This window comes from Mercenaria mercenaria, chromosome 2 (genome assembly GCF_021730395.1).
Source record: "Mercenaria mercenaria strain notata chromosome 2, MADL_Memer_1, whole genome shotgun sequence".
NCBI lineage: Eukaryota > Metazoa > Mollusca > Bivalvia > Venerida > Veneridae > Mercenaria > Mercenaria mercenaria.
Window position 1 is genome coordinate 82,309,536 of NC_069362.1, and position 21,750 is coordinate 82,331,285.

Sequence of the window (21,750 nt, forward strand, 5' to 3'; positions counted from 1 at the left end):
GTCGAGCTAAAAATCGAATGAAATGACGTTGGTGCAATGGATGTATATCTGTTTATCTTGCAAAGACCAGATATTCGCGTTTAAAAGGTCAAGGTGCCGGCTTTTCTAAAGCCATATTTGACAATTCTATATTTATGAAATCAAGAAACGATCTAGGGAGTACCGTGTGAACAACATACAGCCGAAAAGTAATCTCATTTCTGGCCGTGGTAGAGCAACGTTTCATTTTATCAAGTGAAGAAGGACAATTTCATGCAGGATACCAACAGGGACTTTAAAGAAGACTTTAACATCCCATTTACAGAAAAATATGCCATATGTAAGGAACGTATGTTGTGTAAATCACACTAAGATTTGTTATTGAACTGCAATGTAAAATGAAATATTCTTACTGAATTCTTCGCCGATTTTTTCTTAAAAACACACATTTGACTTTCAGTCGTGTCATACTTCCACACATCGGTGTATGAAGAACAGTTATACACCGAAAGAAAAAGTCGTTCCCTGTTATAGGTTACATTCTACCAATTCAAGTCCTTATTTATTTCATATTAATAACAAAACATTCAGACCTCATTTTCAGCACTTTAGAGCATTTCAATGATATGAAAACCATATATGATCATTTAGTATAACATGTCTTCTTATCAAAACTAGAAAAATATTGACATGTTATGTTGAATATAAGAAAAATAATCTGTTCTGAGAAACATCACCCTCTAAAAATGCCCCCCATGAAAACAGCCGTTTCGCAGTTACGCGTAGGTAGACATTTTTAGCAAAGAATAAAACTTATTCCAAGAAATTTACAATGAAAATGGTCTAGATCTATTCTCAATACTATAAGCAATAAACATAAGCCAAAAATTTAACTGTCACCTCCTCATGTCACTCATTATACCAGATTTCATCCATAGCATGGAACTACATTTTGGACTACTTCACATGTAACACTGAGTAGTCACTTCCGGTTTGGTGTAATCCGTCCTTAAAGAAACATTTTTTCATACTCAAAATGTGTTATTTTCACTTAAATTGTGCCAGTAACCTAAATGCATGAAAAAAATACCAGTTTCAGTTTGATACAATCAATTTTCAAGGTTTTATGGCTTTTTCAGTAACGTATGCTAGTGCGCCAAATTTCCTGGAAAAAAGCTGTTGCGACATCATTTTTGACCACTTGTCACAAATTGACATACGGGCCTTATTTTATATGTATTGTAAATGCAGGTATTGCATCATCTTTTTGTAAATTTTTGAGTTATTGAGGTAAATGTCAGATTTCACGCATGAAATACCTCTCATGTTTTTTCTGTATTTCATAACTTAAATTTCCATGTAAATTTCATTAAATTCTGTTCAGTAATAAGAAAGTTGATACTTTATAAACTTCAGTAATTTATGTTTTTATCCCCAAAACCACTATAATGGGCCTCAAATTGTCAATTTAAATCCGCGCCAAAGTAGTTAGATTCCCCGGCTATATCGTGAATCCCGTGGAAACACAAATAGTCGGAGTCCACGGCTTAGCCGTGAATCCCATGAAATTTAGTATTTGGCGGGACATTATCCTTTAAATAGACTGGACTAGATATGCCTTGCGCACACCACCTTACGACTTTATAGACGAATCTATGTCTGAATTATTTTCTTGCTAGAAATTTATGCTCGATCGAGGTAAGAAATTTATTTGTTAGATTTTTGTATTATTTTTGCATTACGATTTTTTTTGGGTAAATTTTTGTTCATTCTACAGAATTCTGTAACATTTACTTTTCGGCATATGATTTTTGCTAGTTTCGGTATGTCAGGATGATTTATTAAATTTTTCAGACTTTTGTAAATTATTTCGAAAGAGGAATCTAAAATGTTTCATTTATATAAGATGTTAGATTTATACTGAAATTTGTAACATGATATTTATAAAGCACTGTTTCAAAAACTTATGTCAAACATTTTGTTAATTATGGAACGCCATTACTGCATTGTACTGTTATGTATAAATCTATATGGCAAGTCTAGTACCATGTATGTAATATATTATTGTAATTTGTAATTGTGTGCCAGTCTATAGCACATCTAATTAATGTCCGTTTTAGTGTATGGCATTTGATATTATATGGATGCCAACTATGATATAACGTTTGATTTATATTGAATTTTGTTAATTTGTAGTTGTAAATAATAGCTGCAGTTTATCATGTCCATATCTATAATGTTTCATCATATACTTTTCATATCATTTCATACTTTAACTTTAGTCTTTTAAGTAAGTAATCTTTGTAATAATGGAAGTAATAAGTGACGTATTTTAATCATGTGACGTTTGAACTTAGTAGCACATATATTTTGTATAAGTAGCACGTATTATTTATGGGAGCCTACGGAGGTATGGTATACCCAAAGGAGCAGTTTTATGCCCTGACTTATTTGTTTTGCTATGGTGCTTACCATATGTTATATATTTTAGCTTCTTCCGCCAGACGATTTTACCTGGTGATGTCATAACCCGGAAGTACAATGCCCGAGGTTCACTTGTCTTCACTCGCCTGGATGTGATATTCCCAGCGCAGAGCTTTCGTCCCATGGTTGTGCCGTAAACCGCAAAGACGATGATTTTTGTTATCCTCTGAAGTCAGCTCAGGGATGCAATCACCTACCACCATAGGGAGCCAACACGGAATCAACGTATTCACGGTTTAAAGGGACTGTATTCTGAATTTAGAAATCTGTTTTGTTTGTGCTACTTAAAGTTCACAATTACATTAAAGACCTGTGTCACGTCAGATTAGAATGGACTATAAGAACTTTTGTATCTAGAGATACTGAACTTTTTTTTTTCTTTCTTATAATCAGTTTTTTTTCTTTTCATATCTATTCATTGTTAATAATCATCTTATGTAAATAAATTTGTAAATATTGTAAAGGGTGTTGATTTGTTCTGATGGTTACTGTCGCCGGTACGGCCTTTCCTGTCACACCACTTTTCCTTGCTTGAGCTTATTTTTGCCATATTTTATCAAGTTTTACCATAAAGTGCACTCAAATCACACACTGTTACTGTAAAATATACCCAAACTCACCCCTGACACCTAAAACATACCAATATTTAGTCAATAAATATGCATTTTTTGAAAAAAATACACCCAAAACAGTGATCTTGAAATATTTTTAGTTTTTCTTCTTTTTCTCTGCTAAATTGCACTGAAATTGTCATCTTCTATCATAATCTGGCCAAACTAGCCTGTTTACAGCCACATTTAAACAAGTTTAATTTTTTACCCCTTCACAACTTATAGGTTACATTCTACCAATTCAAGTCCTTATTTATTTCATATTAATAACAAAACATTCAGACCTCATTTTCAGCACTTTAGAGCATTTCAATGATATGAAAACCATATATGATCATTTAGTATAACATGTCTTCTTATCAAAAATAGAAAAATATTGACATGTTATGTTGAATATAAGAAAAATAATCTGTTCTGAGAAACATCACCCTCTAAAAATGCCCCCATGAAAACAGCCGTTTCGCAGTTACGCGTAGGTAGACATTTTTAGCAAAGAATAAAACTTATTCCAAGAAATTTACAATGAAAATGGTCTAGATCTATTCTCAATACTATAAGCAATAAACATAAGCCAAAACTTTAACTGTCACCTCCTCATGTCACTCATTATACCAGATTTCATCCATAGCATGGAACTACATTTTGGACTACTTCACATGTAACACTGAGTAGTCACTTCCGGTTTGGTGTAATCATTGGCAAAATCCTGATAAAGATTGTAATAGAAACGAAGTATCGTATTTATACCACCGCTGCGCTTGACGGAACATGGCCTCCCTCTTTAATTAAGGTAGTTCTGCACGTTTAAAGGTTATAACACATTAAATAGTTGTTGTTCTTTATTCTATATAAAATTGATCTATTTCCAATGGCCGCAGTACACATCATGTCTGTAAACTACATTTTCTTGAAGAATATCGTCAGTGCTAAATAAAAATCAAAAGAAAAGTGGGGGTCATGTTTGATGCAAGAAAAATAATTTCAGTCAAACACACAAACTGCAAAATCAGCTAAAAATCAGACCCCAAATTATATTGGTGGTGTATGATCTAAGTTTCCATGAAAAATTTTGTTATGTTGTTATTTCATGATCAAAATGCTATCTACATGTCAAGCATAGATCTGTCATGTGATTTTACCAAGAAACCTTGCAAAGAAAATAAGGAAAATAGCTCTACACAGCGAAAAATCTGAGGACTATTTGTATCCGCCATTATGCGACTACCATTTTTTTTCGCGCCATTTTTCTATTTAGTGTCTGTATGCCTAAAACACCGTTAGTCATAGCTTTAAGTCATTGAAATTTCAATGATTCTCATAACAGATCTGGTGCAGTTGTTCTGCGCATGTCACAAAATCATTAACATAGGAGCGCACGGCAAAAATACGCAAATGTTTGCATGTCCGCACGTATTTAGTGTATATGTATAATATGCTGACTAAATGTTAGCGTAAGGATTATGCATTAAATAAAATATTTAATAAATATATGCATTAAAGATACTAATCATTCAAATCGATTAAATCTGGTATATACCGGAGTCTGTAATATATATCAGGCGCACTTGAACAGAATTAGGAGAGGACATTATAAGGATGCTACAGACCAAATCCATCAAGTGGTTCATGAGAAGATATCGTGTACAGATTTTACATTTAATAGCGGTCCCTTAAATGAGCCAAATGCTGCAATTTGAACAAATTTGGGAGAGAACCTTGTATCAATGCTACAAACCAATTTTGATGAAGATCTATCATGAGAAAAAGTCGTTTAAATGTTTTCCTATTTTTAGCTTTAGCACACCTAAATGGAGCCATGTGACTATTTGAAAAAAGGTATTTGTATTCTTAGCTCAAGCGGACCCTAAAAGGAACCAACCGCCTCCATTTAAGAGGCTCTTTTTGATGTTACAAATCAAGTTTGATGACTATTTTTAGCTCATTTGTCAGTGTAGTCTTTTTATCTGGCCAATACTTTCATTCTAGCATATAATATTTATTTCTTAAGTCTAGTGTAGGAGTCTTAATATTTCCTGTTCAATGTCAAGCAACTTTCTGTTATATTACCATATAAATGTTAAAGTCATGTGCTATGTAAATTTAACCCAACATGTACAATACTTGATTAATTAATTTGCCTTTCCAATGAAAGTTCAAAGGAAGCTTTATGCTCTCTTTTTGTGTTATCATTGGTATTGATTATGTCATCTACAGTTGCATTTAAAGGTTTATATCTATTATGTTAACATTGAATTTGTGTTTGTTTTATGATATATTGTCTAGTTTACCACAATGAATTATATCTACCTATCTATCTACCATACCGGTGAAAAAAAAATTACTTGACCTTCAATAGTGACCTCGACCTTTGACCGACAACAATGGGACATGTGCGCGACACATAGTCTAATCATGGGAAACATTTCTGTGAAACACTGTAAATAGACCCTCCACTGCGATTAAAAGTAATGGAGCAGAAACAAATTTTTACTAGACCTTGAACAATGACATTGACCTTTAACCAACAAGCATAGATCACGCGTTGGCACACTGTCTCATCATAAGGAACGTTTGCGTGTAGCACTTAGATAATCCATCAATGTAAGTAAAAGTTATGGAGCGGATGTTTTTTTAAATGACCTTAAACAGTGAACTTGACCTTTAACCGACAAACATAGGTCATGTGATGACACACAGTCTGATCATGGGGAATGTTTGTGTGTAGCACTAAGATAATCCATCAATGCATATACATGTACGAATAATGGAGCAGAAACAATTTTTACTTGACCTTCATTAATGACCTTGATCTTTGACCTACAAGTAAAAGTTATGTAAGTGCATAATCTACATATTGCCCTCTATACACATACCACAAGTTTTATAAAAAACAAAGACAAATATCAAACAGGAAATGCCACGTACCAAAAACGCAGCCTCCCCAAAACGAAACCCACAGCACGCAGACGCGCACACCACAAACACACACACACATACACACACACACGCACACACACAAAGCCAACACAATAGGACCTAGCTTGAATACTTTTTGAGTTATAGCAGGATCCAGATTAACGGACGGACGGGCGGATGTTCCTACATATTGGTATTTATATGGCTACTCTTTTGTTCTCTCTATTGTTCGTTTGGCCACGTAAAAGAAACATAGCCACATAAAAGCTTACGGAATGAATGACATTAAAGAAAAGAAAAAAATATACAGTTACCTCTTATTCCTATAGCCATCCAAGTATGCAAATGTAAGCTTGGACAGACGGACGAACGGAGGGCATTCCTATAGTCCCCTCCGGTGTTCCACCGGTATGTGACAAACATACAAATATTCTGACCATGTTAAATGCCAGTTGGACAATTAGTGTTGCCTCTATGGTGTTAACAAGGCCTTTCTAATATTTGATCTAGCGATAGATAAGATGAAAACCACAAAACTGATTCGAACTTTTTGCTTGGGTTTCCTAAAGTTAGGGCCAAAATTGTAGTATCAACGATAAAATTATGGATGTCAGACGCAAGATGCCGGAGCATTACATACTTATCTTTGATTAATGTGAATATACTAGGGATGTTCAAAAATATGTATTTCTCATGAGGAGACTGTCGCTATGCACAGTTTTATTCCCATTATGCACAGTCAAGGGTAATTGGTACCGTTAAAACAAGTAACATGTCTGCTAGCAATAGTACTTATTATTAATTCTAACACGATCCATAGCGATTGCTATATAAACATATAGCGAAATCGCCTATACATGAATCTACGATAAAACATGGTTGGCTGTTACATTTCACCCCCTATGATTGTGGCATAAGAGATTCTACTTCAGTTCCATTACAAACCAATTTAATATTTCAGGGCCAAACGGTTGAAAACAGCATTTCAAAAACAAAAATATAATAAAAAGTCATACTGACTTATGTGCAGGACCGTAAAACACGTTTCGATCTCTACGAGCGAATTCAATTAGCTTAATTAAGATTCAGCAGTGACGTCATAAATGTATGACGTCATAATAATGTGACGTCATATAAAGTTAAGCTCGTAACTTCACAGGGTCAACTCGCCCGATTTGATGATTCTCTTCATAATTAGTTTGCGAGCTGTTTTGATTACTAAATTATAAATACTTCTAAAAATTTTGATAAATAGAAACAAATATCTTTATGTTCCATTGGCTATGCAACTCTTTCTAACCATAGGTGGGTAAATTGTAACAGCATATGACCCGAATGACGTATTACGCTGAAAATGTAGTACTGTAAAATGCGAAATATTTGCGTTGTTAGAATCGAAATAATAAACATGTTCCGATAATTTTATCAATTGATAAAACATGGGCAGTCGTTTGGATGCGAATGATTAAATCACTCGTGCTACGCACTCGTGATTTAATTATTACGCATCCAAACTCCTGCCCATATTTTATTAACTGATAAAATATAGGAACAGATTTAGATCTATTAGAATTCTATTTCTTAAATAGAATGACTGTACTCAAAATTATAGGTTATTTAATAACCATAGTAACGAACTAGCGACCCATTCAATAGTCTCACGTCTTAAATGTAACATCAATAACTCAAATAAAAATTACATACATTTCTGCAATAAAAAATCACCTCAACTTCGTTAACAGAATTTAGGTGAAGTCTCTTTATAATCTTACGTATCAGTCGTTCTAGTCTTTAATAAAAAAAAACAACTTAAAACTGAAGTCACGAGGGCATTTAGAAAAAAATAATATAATACAAGAACTTGGGTAACATTGACAGAAACTTCTGACTTCTTATGCAGAAAACCAGAATTATAATTTACATATTCCAAGAGGTTGCTCAATCATCATTTACTAATAAACTTTGAAAATGTTGCAGTTATGCCCAATAAGTCCTGGGCTGTTCAAAGATAATCCGTCATAACATTATCTTGGAGCTATATTGTAAAGTAAGTATTAGTTACCTGTATTGGAAAATAAACAGTGTCGATTGTATTGAGGTCATCTGCCACATTATCAAAGTTTATTAATAGAAATATTTCAATAACTTGATAAGGCATAATATATTATGATTTACAGACAAGTAAATGACAAAAAATTCTTATTTCTACATGATTCATTCAAACGTTTATTTTGCGTTAACCGAGATTGACACCTTGTTGAAAATAAATATTATTAACATAATTCTTCAAATGATTCCCTGTTATTTATGATCAATGTTAAAGAAAATGATAAAATTAAGATTAAGAAAAGTATCGTAAACGTTAAGAAGACGTCGGTGACGTGGGCTGATCACTTGAACAAATGATCACAAAACTAATAATATTATGCAAGGTAGTAGAGTTTAGATTTGGTACATTTGTAACAGATTATTGTTCAAAATGATACAAATGTAACACGCATTTGTTTGTCGGTGTTGAAGTTATTGGATCAGTCTACGTACTTTGTAAACGATCCTCATATCCATTCACTAATTGATTTCTGTAATGGTAATAATGTTTCTTTATTTCGTTAGTACAAAATAATCTAGTAAGCTACATTTTTGCTAAAATCACTCTAGTTTTGCATGCGTTATTGATTCATAAATTCTGGCAATACAGAAATTTGATGACTCCACTCACTGCAACTGTATAGAAGTATGCAACTTGTTGATAATGCAAACTTTCATACTACGTGAGAGAGGGGTGCAAGGATACTTCAAAACATCAAGCAACACAAAGTAAAAGAAATTGAGAGTAAAATGAATTGTTTTGGGCTAGGAGAGGGTGGCGTACAACCCAAACAAAACCCAAAGTGAACAACTTCACATGCTGCATAACATCTCTAAAGCCTCCAAAGATTCAGATTCAGATACATGCTGAGTATGCTGTTTCATGACCGTAAGACAAATATTTCTGAGATATGTGCGACGCAAACTTTAAGGTCCTTTATGTAAATTTTTATTACGTCAAAGGCCAAAACTCTGGTCTGCTTGAGTAATGTGTGTGTTCAGGTTAAGCGTCGTTTTCAACAAGCTTTAGACATATAACCGACGGTGTCTACTTGTAGCAGTGAGCACACTGCCCAACTTTATAGTGCTGCCTCACTAGAATATCACGCCGTAGACACGTGGCATGATACGCCACCCAGTCACATTATACTGACACCGGGTATACTGACACCGGGCTGACCAGTCCTAGTGCTATCCTCTTAATGCTGCGCGCCAAGCAAGGAAGGTACCAGTATCATTATTCACGTTTTTGGTATGACGCGGACAGAAATCGAACTCGCGACCTCCCGCACTCGAAGCAGGCGCTCTACTACTAGGCTACCAAGGCGGTCTGGTTGAGTGATATCCCAAACAAAACACTAGCAGCATACACGGGGAAACAAAAATGACCTCTAAAAATGATAAATACCTCTTTTTTTCACCCAAGATAGCCCACTTTCATACTCTGCTGACAAATATTCGGGTAACGATTCATAAAGATCAGGCAGAAAATGTAACCTCTTAAGTTTTAAGATTTTTTCTACGATTTGACATGTAAGTGTCCTAGATTTTACCACAGATTTTTCTTCAATTTCGGTGAAGACTACAAAAAACAAACAGTCTGATCATGTTTCAAGTATATGTACAGGGCTAAAAAGCATGGTCCTGTTTACTAGTATTTGCTGCGATTTGAACTTGTGGCCTTGTTTTTACCAAAGATGACCCAGTTGCTCATTTGACCTATACGTAAGAAAGACTAACAATCGGAGCAGGTATCATGTAGAAAAATGGCTTACAAGTTACAGGTTACAAGTTTTTCCTTGAGTCCTTTAACGGAATTTCGAACTTGCCATATATCATAATGGCAAACATTTTGATCGGTTTTCATGAAGATTAGAAAAATGCAGCCCATAATTTGTTTAAAGTGTTGTTTTTTTATGATTTTACCCATTTCAAATTTAAATAGGTAAGTAATTTTGTAAGATGTGACATTGACCTTTAACGTAATTACCTATGAAACAAAAAGGTCATCAACTGACATCAGGTAACCATCTTATGACCATTGACAGCCAAAGAGTGAAACTCATTTTCAGTTTACTGATCACAGGCAATCATCACGCAAAGCTAACGATGTTGAGGCAAGGTAAGAAACCAACATTTATATATGTATCGAAAATTGAATACAAACACTGTAATTATTTTATAAATTGCAACTACAAAGTACCATTAATCTTGTCTTTTACAAGCAGTATTCCTGGAACTTGTAGTGCTGCATTTTCCTAGCAGTTAAAACTTTTACCATTTTTAATTAAAATCCTTCAATCCAAAGTGTCTGATATACGACTCTTTTATCTGTAATATAAATCTTATCTGTATTCATCAGGACATCTGACCGAAACTTGCATGGTGCTATTTCCTTACAGCAATTAACAATTTCACCATATTTCAAATACTAAAAACCATGTCTTACTTGTGACTTTGAACAGTAAAATGAATGGAAAGATAACCATCGCCAAAACTGTCTTTTAATAAGTTCTAAAACAACTAGAAAATGCTTTTGTAGAAAGCGCATGTGTACCCCAATGCATAGTCGTATAGGCAAGAAGACAGTAGGGAACAGAAGCAAATGTCAGGTACTGATGGTTGCAATAGGGATCATCTACCTGGCATGTCAACATTCTGGGTCTAGAGGTTCTCAAATTATGAATTGGAAACGGTTTTCTATGTCCAGGCCCCTGTGACCTTCAGCTTTGATCAAGTGACTCCAAAATCAGTAGGGATCATCTACTCTGTATGCCCAAACATCCTATAAAGTTTCAACCTCCTGCCTTAAGTTATTAATTTAAAAGAGTTTTCTATGGTTAGCCCCAGGTGACCTTGACCATTGATGGAGTGACAATAGGTTTCATCTTCTCTGTAAGTCCAATCTCTCTATGAGGTTTCAACATTCTGGATCTTGAAGCGGTTCTCAAGTTACTGACCGGAAATGGATTTTCATGTTCTGTACGCTTCGACCTTGACCTTTAATAGAGTGACCCCAAAATCAATAGGGATCATCTACTCTGCATGTCCAATCATCCTATGAAGTTTCAATATTCTTGGTCAGGTGTTCTCAAGTTATTGATCGGAAATGGTTTTCCATATTCAGGCCCCTGTGACCTTAACCTTTATCAGAGTGACCCCAAAATCAATAGGGGTCGTCTACATTGCATGACCAATTATCCTATGAAGCATCAACATTCTGCGCCAAGTGGTTCTCGAGGAACTGACCGGGAATGTTTTTTCCATGTTCAGGCCCCTGTGACCTTGACCTTTAAGTGAGTGACCCCAAAATCAAAAGGGGTCATCTACTCTGCATGACCAATAAATCTTTTGAAGTTTCAACAATCTAGGCCAAGTGATTCTCAAGTTATTGATGGGAAATGTTTCATGTTTTCGCCCATGTGACTTTGACCTTTGACGAAATGATCCAAAAAACAATAGTGGTCGTCTACTCTTTAAGCCCTGCCACATTATGAAGTTAGAAGGTTCTAGGTCAAATGGTTCTCCAGTTATTGATCGGAAATGAAGTGTGACGTACGGACGGGCAGGGCAAAAAAAATATGTCTCCCCCAGTGAGACATAATTACTTAGGGACAAAAAATATTGGAAGGCATATACAAGTTCAATGTCTTCTAAATGTGGTACAGATTCTAACCCGGCACTTTTCATTTTCCTATTAATCAAAGAAGATTGAAACTGTGTTTTATTATGCATTGTAAATCACAGTTATTACATCATACCATTAAACATCACAGCAGTCTGCTGGAAAAGAAAACCACACAAAACAGTCGAATATTTGGTCGCTGTAATAATGTGTGCATGTAAATTCTGATATGTGAAAAGGTTAAAGAAGGTACCTGAAAGTAGTTCTTTAGTCGAGAATGTAATAATTTAGACATAACTTATATATACAAGCTATTGCCGATAACTGTCCTCGCCTTAAATTAACCCTTAATTTTATTGGGTTTAATTAATCTTCCTGTATCTGGTGATATAGTGTCAAGAAGCAAGACGTTTTATTGAATGTGAATATTGAAAGAACTTGTATGTTTCTTTCAACATCACGAAGATATATATAGTAGGTTTAAACTTACAGCATTACTTTTCAGAGGAATATATTGTAGCAACAAACACATAAATTTACTTATTTTATTTTGTCTTTAATGAAATTGTCAAAGTTCTACTTTCGTTCACAGATATAACCAAGACGTTTTGGACAATAGTCATCGTGCCAGTGATAGTGCTCCCCGGAATTACACATACAAGCACAATCATGGTCATGCCCTCCGTCGTGGTGGTTAGGCTGGCCTGGATACCAATCCCCGTGTGTAACTGGTTGCCCATTTACCCATAAGAAGTGATTATGTGAAGAAAAGTCCTTTGCTCCTATCCAGTAACCGTTCTGACTGGAGTCTAGAAATGTATTTAGATAAACGTTATTATTCGCATTAAATTACTGCTTTTTTCTATTTTTCTTCCATTGTCTTATAAGATCAATACATCAAGATATATGTAATACATTTAATATAACAATTTTTTTCTGTATCACATGTTTACGATAAAAAATTGTTCTATAATTGTGGTGTAGTGTCAACGTATATTTTTAAAGCAAAGTAATATTATATATATTAAAGATAACCTAGTGTATATAGAAGGAGAAAGCCTAACGTATGTACCAAGTGAAAACTTTATGGATATAAGAAGAAAAAGTCCCCTGTATGTATCAATAAAGAAACCATATAAATACATCAAGAGAAAGTCTAATATTAAGAGAAATTAAGAGAAAGCCTCATGTATATATTAAGAAAAAAGTCTAGTGTATATGTGAAAGGAAAGTCCTATGTACATATTAAATAATGACCTTTTGTATGTAATATTATACATGCAGTATAAAAAGAAATCCTCATATATACATATCAGGAGAAATTCATATATATAAGGAAAGTTTCATGTATATTCTCCCATCATGGTGGTTAGGCTGGCCCGAGTTCCAATCACCGTGTATAAATGTTTGCCCATTTAACCATGAGAAATGTTTTTTTAAAGAAAAAGTCTTTTGCTCCTACTTAGAAACCGGTCTATCTAGAAATCTAGAAATGTTTTAAGATAACCGTAATTATTTTATGCTAACTGATGAAATACTCTGTAAATGCCGATATACTTGTACATTGTGTACGAATTTTAAATAATTTTCTTAAAACACGATGAAAATTGCAGTCGCACTTTCTTCTTAATAGTATAATTCTCGATTCAAATTATTTTACTTAATTAGAATTTCATAACGTTATGCAGCAAAACATAAAATAAAATGGAACTTTATGTTGTGTGCACCTTTCTAACGTCACAACACGTCTGATGTCATGTCTGTTTACGCGCGTCTGTTTCCCGCGCTTATATTAATATTTATTGCAAAATGCACATCTCAACGTAAAAGCATAAAATAAAAAGAAAAAATGTTTGTTTTTCGTGAATATGGAATATGTCTCACCTCGAAGTGAGAAAATTTTCACATTTTCACTCGCGCTACGCGCTCGTGTAAATCTTTGAAATTTTCTCACTTCTCAGCGAGATATATTCCATATATGCACTCAAATCAAACACATATCCTCTATTTATTCAGTGCAATACTGCGGTTTCTACTTTTCTCCATTTGATGTTCTATCAAACTTATATATCAAAATATGTATTGTAAAGCTGGTATGACTATTTTCCTCTTTGTACCACATGTTTACGATACGAAAGTGTTTTATATTTTTTTGCAGTGTTAACGCTAAAACATAACTATAAAACGTGTCTGAAAAGAATATATATCTAATGTATAAATCAAAAAATAGCCTAAAGCATACATTAAGAGAAATCAAGAGAAAACCTAATGTATATATCAAGAGAAAATCTTATGTCTTTATTAAGAAAAAGGCTAATATATATCCAGAGAAAGGCTAAAGTATATAACAAGAGAAAGTCGTATGTATCAAGAGAAAGTCGTACGCATATATCAAGAGAAAGCCGTATGTATATATCAAGAGAAAGCAAGAGAAAGCCATATGTATATATCAAGAGAAAGAGAAAGAGAAAGTCAAATGTATACTAGAATGTATGAAGAGAATGCCTAATGAATATAGCAAGAAAGCTTAATGTACAATATACATATATTTTCATCTAATTAAGGACGTATGCTAGAATTTGGTGCGAAAATTTTCCCAATAACAGAATTTCTTCAAACTTTGGATATTGAAGGACAATCATCTAAGAAACAAAAAAATGCAATAAAAATCATAGGTCACCGGTATCAAAAAAGAGTTATCTGCCCCTGAAAACGGCATTTCCCCCAAAAATGACGTTTTCAAGGGCAGATAACTCTTTTTCGAATCCGGTGACCTATGATTTTTATTGCATTTTTTTGTTTCTTAGATGATTGTCCTTCAATATCCAAAGTTTAAAGAAATTCTGTTTTTGGGAAAATTTTCGCCCATCTCATATACAGGGAATTCTAGCGTACGCCTTAAAGGAATGATAAATTTCATCACATATATTTTTCCTTTTGGCACAACAAACGATATTTGAATAAACAATCGTTCAAATTTACTGTTAAGTTAATTTAGAGTGTGTTTCCGTTACAAATCATATCATACGTACAAGAGTGTCCTACTTTTCCCCTCATCAACGTTGCTTTGCTTGTTGTATCCAAGACAACGAGATCACCGCCTTCTTTCTTACATGCTGCTCGTGCTGAGTTCCAGTCAGCATGATGTGTTACAATATGTACGCAAAGATCAGTGCCTACCGCGTGCAAATGCATGTATCCGCCATGCGCATTGCAATGAAGTGTTACTACCGTCTGTAGGCAGTGGAATGTTTGCTGAATCTGTGGCTCCTATTTTATATAATAATAGCGAGAGAAACTTACATGAATATGATAATTTAAGTAACAGCCAAGACAGTCATAAATAAAACCTATGATACATAAAGGCTTTATTTTTCTTCTTGGCAGAGTGGTTAATGTCGCTGACTTCAAATCGTTTGCCCCTCATTGTTGTGGGTTCGAGCCCCACTCTGGGCGTTGAATTCTTCATGTGAGGATGCCCTCCAGCTGGCTTACGGAAGGTCGGTGGTTCAACCAAGGTGCCCGCTCGTGATGCATGGAGGGGCACGTAGGGTCTTCCTCCACTATCAAACCTGGAAAAGTCGCCATATGACCTATAATTGTTTCAGTGCGACATTAAACCCACAAAATAAATAAATTTTCTTCTCTTCTTGTTTAACCTAAATATTGCCACACATGCTTAAAGTGCCAACAAATACTTGTACGAAACCTTAACTTAAATTTATAATCAATAGTTTTCTTGTTTCAGCTGAAAAGAAAAGTTGAAACCACAATTCATCGATTTTTGCTAAGTGAAAGAACGTAAGGTCTTTATCATCTTATTCTTCACAATAAGTTTTATAACAGTGTACAAAATTCAAGAAATCTGATGGAAACTTCCTAAAATTTAAAAGTAATTACACACTTTGTTCGATGAGAAAGTACTTACCAGTTTGATGAACTATGTTCACGTTCAATGTTGAACGATCTTCACAAATAAAATGCAATAAATGTGAACATTTATCGTCATGCCAGCGATAATGATCTAGTCCGTACAATATCACACAATTTTGAGGATTTCCGATTCGACCATCCGGCTGCTGGTTGTGAACCACCTCATCACCTCCGCCCCAATTTGTGTAGTACATCTTGTGTCCATTTGGCCAGTAAAATACGCTGTTGTCATGCTTGTCAAAAGCACCAATATAGTAATTTTTCTCTGACTCGTCCGATAATTCTGAAATGTGTTTAATAATGCATAATACTCAATAGCTTTCGATGTTTAAATTGGGTTTGTTTCTGTCGCAATATTAAACGCGTTTAATGCCAATGGTTTTTCATTATACGTAATCTTTCTTCTTACATTCGTACTGAAACCGTAATATGAGATGTTAAGATATTTCAGGAAGAGCAAACATTTCTTACTTTGATTCAAAACGCAAACATCTACAACACTAATCTGAATACAGAAAAGTTTAAACGACCGAACAATCATATCATAAGCTAACAAACTTACGGGAGTGCCGCAATATCATATATTCAACAAACAGGGTCTTTTCGTGAGTATCTATTGTAACCAGCTGATCTCCAATGGCTTCGCATGCTTTCATAGCGTCAGCGTAGTTGAGTTTGCGTGTTTCGTCAATCTTGATGCACATCCCCGTAAGGTCATCGTAGAAGTGGTTCACCTTACACGAAGCTGTTTATAATAAACTGTTTTAATGAGGAAGTCACAGAAATGTTTATTTATTATATATTTAAAAAAGTTCCCTTGAAACATTAGTGCAGCATTGCAAAGTCATAAACGTTATATATTCAAATATATAAACATTTACGTTAAAAAATACACTAACGTTTACATTATTGTACAAATAAAAGTGTTCATTTTTAGAACTTTGCCAAATGGCATACAATCAGGAAGAAATGAACGACCGTGTCCGAGTAATTCCGGCCACTGACTTCTGGTCATTTCGCTCTCACTGCAGTTTGTGGTAGAAAACTCGCTTGGGATGTAGAATCAATTCATGTCAGAAAGCCTCCAAGCTAGCGTGCGGAAGGTCATTGGTTCTGTCCAGGTGCCCACCCGAGTCTATAATAATGCTTGAATTGGGAACTTAGGGTCTTCATCCACCTTAGCTGGGTAGTTACCATATGACCTTTAATTGTGTTAGTATGTCGATAAACCAAATGAACAGTAGTTTTGCGTTTCAGAAGACATCGGATCAATGTATTTATTACAAATAGGGTCGTAATTTTCTGTAATCTGATCTATTTTCATGACAATGCAAATTTTGTTATACAATTTTACATGTCTGTACTGTATATTACGTCGTGCTTCAATTTTCCTACGTCTTTTGGGTTTTCCATCACGACATGGAAAGCATTTGTCAGCCATTTCTTAATATCAGTTTTCATTTGTTTCTTGAGCCTCAAAACAATAGAATCTGTAAAAAGATCCTTTGGAAGCATAGAATGCAATCAAGCAGAATAAAAGCAGACTCGGTTTGATTGAGTCTGTTCGTGAGAGATAATGCAACGTGCTACACCTTTCAAGCCCCCCTAGCACCGGCTTAAGCGAAACTCTATTACGCACCTATTGAATGGACTCCATGATCCTAAAGGACCAGATTATATAACAACACTGAATCCCTTTACGGAATACTTTTTACAGCCGCCACACGACAATTAAAGATTGTTGTTGCGATAGTTAATAAAATATGTAATCTGTAAACACAATTGGTTTACTTTTAGAGAACTATACTATTCAGAAGAAACAAACTTATCTGATTCAGACGAAATACATGATTTTGGTACGAAATAGTTTTGTGAAGGCTGGTCCGTACATCAATTTTTAAACACATATTACATCTATATTCTTTATTACATGATTTCAATAAAGATGTTTTGCTACGACCATTCCAGCCATTTCAGCCCACGCATTAATCTACCTGCATGCACATTATTAGATAAGTTTGTAATAGCAGATATTATAGAAATCTGTCAGATACTTTTCTTATCGCCAACTTTAATAAGCTGTTTCTTTCTCAAGTCATGACGCCGATACAAATATCCACAAGAATGCAAACGTTCAAGAAGTGAGATAATTACATTAATTCGAGTTTTTGTTAAATAACACGTACACTTAGGACATCACGTAGACAATCATGAAGGAGGATATATCTAATTCATATAAATTTAAAATAATTTCCAGTCAACAATTATCATAAGCCTTTGTCAGTGTTTCCATCTCTAGTATGTTGCAATATTAATTTAAATGTTTGCTACGATTTCTAGACAGTTTGGAAATATATTGTAACATAGACATAACATTGTCAAACCTAGAGAAACCAATGGAACGCCGCAGCTTTTTTATGCTAGGACATTCTATGTTACCATGTCAAAGTTTGATGTTAACTTGACAAAACAGTGTCTCATTATGTTGAAAAAGATATGTTATTATTTCAAAGTGTGGTGTGAAGTTGTCGAAACAGTGTCTCATTATATTTATTAGCCATGTTATGTTGTCAAATTGTTGTCTCAACTTGTCGAAACAGTGTCTTACAAAGTTAACTAGCCATGTTATATTGTCAAATTATGGTGTTAACTTCTCAAAACAATGTCTTATTGTTCCTTCTCAAGGGAAGGAACACTTATGGTGAACATGTCACACTTGACTGAGCAGGTAATGGATACAAGGATATCATCAAAGGCATCCGAATTCCAGTAGGGCGCCGCCATCTTGGACTCATGCATATTCATTACAAATAGCCTCTTTGCCAGGGTGTATTTACGCATCTTTAAACCAGTCTTTAGACTAAAGTTTAGTGAAATACAACTACGTAATAACAGGTCTTTAAGAAACAACAATATAGTTAAAATCATATAACTCCTAAATCTAACTTGTCATAATGAAGAATGGAGATTATTTAAATGAGTACGCATCATCTAAAAATAGACTCCCGTCAAAAATATCGTCTGCTATTATTCTGCTTGGTTTCATTTTCTTCTAGTTTAACTTCTACGGTCCCAGACGGCCGTATTTCGTTCTGGAGCTGGAAGTAAAAGTCATGCGATGCAATTAAGCAAGGCGTTTGGCAGCACTTTTCTGTCCATGTATTGCTATGTGAAACTTTAAATTTACAAAGAGGCTAACATACGGCCAAATTCCGATCTGTGCCACTCCACTAGGGAAGATTCCCGAAATTTTGATAGAATGATGATCTTTATTATTTATTGTCCGCTGATATAATATTTAAGGAGTTTGATTATTATTATAAGTTAAAATATATGTTTGTGCGAAATAACTTTAAATGTTTTTAAATAGATCTAGATAAGAATGCACGTAAACTAACAAAGCATATTTTTCATTATTGTTTTATTAAACATCTGCAACAGGATGCTAAAAACAGATCCCTTAAAAAGAATATTTAATATGCGCTAGAAGGAACCTTTTGGTAAGCTAAATCTTCTTACTTTTAAAAAAGCTATGATATTTATTTCCAAAATAGTGTTTTATCATGTCAACTAGCCATGTTATCATGTCAAAGCGTGATTTTTTCTGCAGACTGTGTTATGATGATAAAAAAAACTATCTTTAGAGTGTGTTATAATGATAAAAAAAGCTATGTTCTGCACATTGTTTTTCCGTTTAGGGCAATTCCATTATTTCAACTTGGGATCATGCGCCGCTTTTTGTGAAATTACACACTAATATTTTATTGAAGGTTCCATGTGAACTACCGTATGAATTAATCTGTGGATGTCTCTTAATTGTTTTGGTACTTGTAACATGTGGGTAAGTTCTGCTTAACCCAAGGCTAGAGGACCATGCATTTCCACTACCGTCCGTGAATAGGTCCAATCATATCGAGCCAGCAGCATTGCACACACATAGTTTTTCTTTGATTTGATTGGGTAACCTAGTTTTTGACCCCACATGACCCAGTTTCAAGTTTCAACTAGATATCATCAAGACAAACATTTTGACCAAGTTTCATGAAGATAGAGTCAAGAATGCGGCCTTTAGAGTGTTAAGAAGCTTTTCCTTTGATTTGACCTGGTGACCTAATTTTTGACCCCACATGACCAACATTTAATGTTGACCTAGAGGTTATCAAGACAAACATTCTGACCAAGTCCCATGAGTTTAAACTTAAACTGTGGACACTAGACTGTTAACAAAGTTTTCCTTTGATCTGGCCTACTGATCCAGTTTCGAACTTGACCTAGAGACCATCAATACAAGCATTCTGACCAATTTCATAAAGATTGGGTCACAACTGTGGCCTCTAGAGTGTTAACAAGGCAAATGTTGAGGAACGACGGACGACGGACGACGTACACCGACGGACAATGACAAGTTACAATAGTTCACCTTGAGCTAAAAAATCATTAGATAGCAACTCTCTGCAAACAAGACTTTGAATAGACAGACACAAAGGTGCAAATCTATTTGCATCCCAGCAGGTTAAGAGCATAGACTAGAGACCTATCATCCTTGTTGTGCAGGCTTAATTTTTATACCGGTCTTGATTGTAAATTTATATCTACTCACTCTTTGTTACTATGCTTGTTAATCCAAATACTAATTTTGCATTTATACTAACATAGGGAAGGTCTTGCACTTGAATTTTTTTCACTGAATAAGCTATCCACTTGATAAAGTTTTATCTATATATTCATGATTTATTATGATGACAGATCACAGATTTTTTTCCATTCAAGAAATACACCTTATCTGTGAATAAAACTTTTAGTACTGTACTGGATTTTGGACAGAAATTTCAAGCTTGAAATAAGTATGTATCAAAACTAAAATAAAGAAAAAGTGACTTGCTTTAATCTGTATTTTACAATGTATCATTTTTTTTTTCAATATAAACAGATTTCATTGAAAATAGCTAGCACATATTTAATCTAAAACATAGCGAAAGAGATGGAAATATAACAAGACAGAAATGCATTAATTCAAAGAAGACTTGTACAATTACAGTTAGACTACGATGAGAGAGAATAGCGTTGTTAGGAAAATACTAACGACTTTCGTATGAAAACCACCTTCGATCGTTACATTTCCCTGTAAAATGTTATTTACCCGGAGGGCTAGTCGCCGGTACACCAGGTCTGCAATTGTCATTACAAAAGTCTTGGTTACAGCAAACTGGCGGACAACTACCATTTGTGCCGATATGAGAGAATGCCGCACATGCCTGGAAGACATGCAGATTAAATAATGTATATGGCTTTTTGATAACGCACTTGTTACACATAACAGATTAAGAAATTCACAAGCTTTTTTAAATTGCACAACGATCACAAAATCACTAAAGATTAACTCCATTAAAATGAAAACATGCGCATTTTTCAAGTAAAACTCCAGCTGAAATAGATGTGCGCGTAAAAAGGGTGGAGGGAATCATAGTTTTTAACCTAATATGCCAAATTCTTCCTGTAACCTCTACGAAATAATAAGTTTCCAAATATGACTTTTCTTATTTTGAATGGGGCAGTATTTTTAAGAAAGGTCAAAATGCATACAGGAGTTGCATCCCTTCAATTAAAGAAATCTCTACCTATAGGAAAGAAAGATCACTGAGTAGAAGATTGAAGGAAAGAGCTATTATTTTATTAGTCGATTTCTTTATTTCTAAAGCATAAACTTCATATACTTATATGGCGTTACCGTTAATTTAACACATTTAAATGGACAGCAACCGAAAATTTCACCAAAAGCACACTACGAGCAGTAAGATAAGCATAATGACACTTTAACAATTAAAGGTATTAACTTACCGCTTTAGACTCACACATACTTGTGTATACAAATTGCGAGGAACTGGTCAAATGTGCAGACACAACAACAATGCACTCCTGAAATGGTTTATGCAAAAATGGCTTTATAACACATTTCATGGTGCTGTAATTCGGACACTGACAAACTGCGACAATTAGAAACGTTGGTTGCGATGGTCAAAAATACACCTTGTCCGATAGCTTGTTAATTTGGTTCAAACTAAAATGCGTGAGCCGATTGTTAGTTATGAGCATATTTAGTTCTCCAACTACAAA

General features: G+C 34.5%; 1 protein-coding gene across 2 annotated transcripts in view; it reads right to left on the minus strand.

Moving 5' to 3' along the window:
- Positions 1-21,750, minus strand: part of LOC123564434 (macrophage mannose receptor 1-like) — a 69,909-nt gene that overhangs the window by 40,341 nt on the left and 7,818 nt on the right. The window contains exons 6-11 of one of the 2 annotated variants that reach the window (XR_008369915.1): positions 21,475-21,552; positions 20,777-20,891; positions 16,199-16,381; positions 15,632-15,919; positions 14,736-14,973; positions 12,235-12,512 (exon numbers count right to left, since the gene is read on the minus strand). The gene's annotated coding sequence lies outside the window, so the exon portion shown is untranslated. Of the gene's footprint in view, positions 1-12,234; positions 12,513-14,735; positions 14,974-15,631; positions 15,920-16,198; positions 16,382-20,776; positions 20,892-21,474; positions 21,553-21,750 lie in introns of those variants that run through there. The other variant, XR_008369916.1, reaches the window with a different exon arrangement.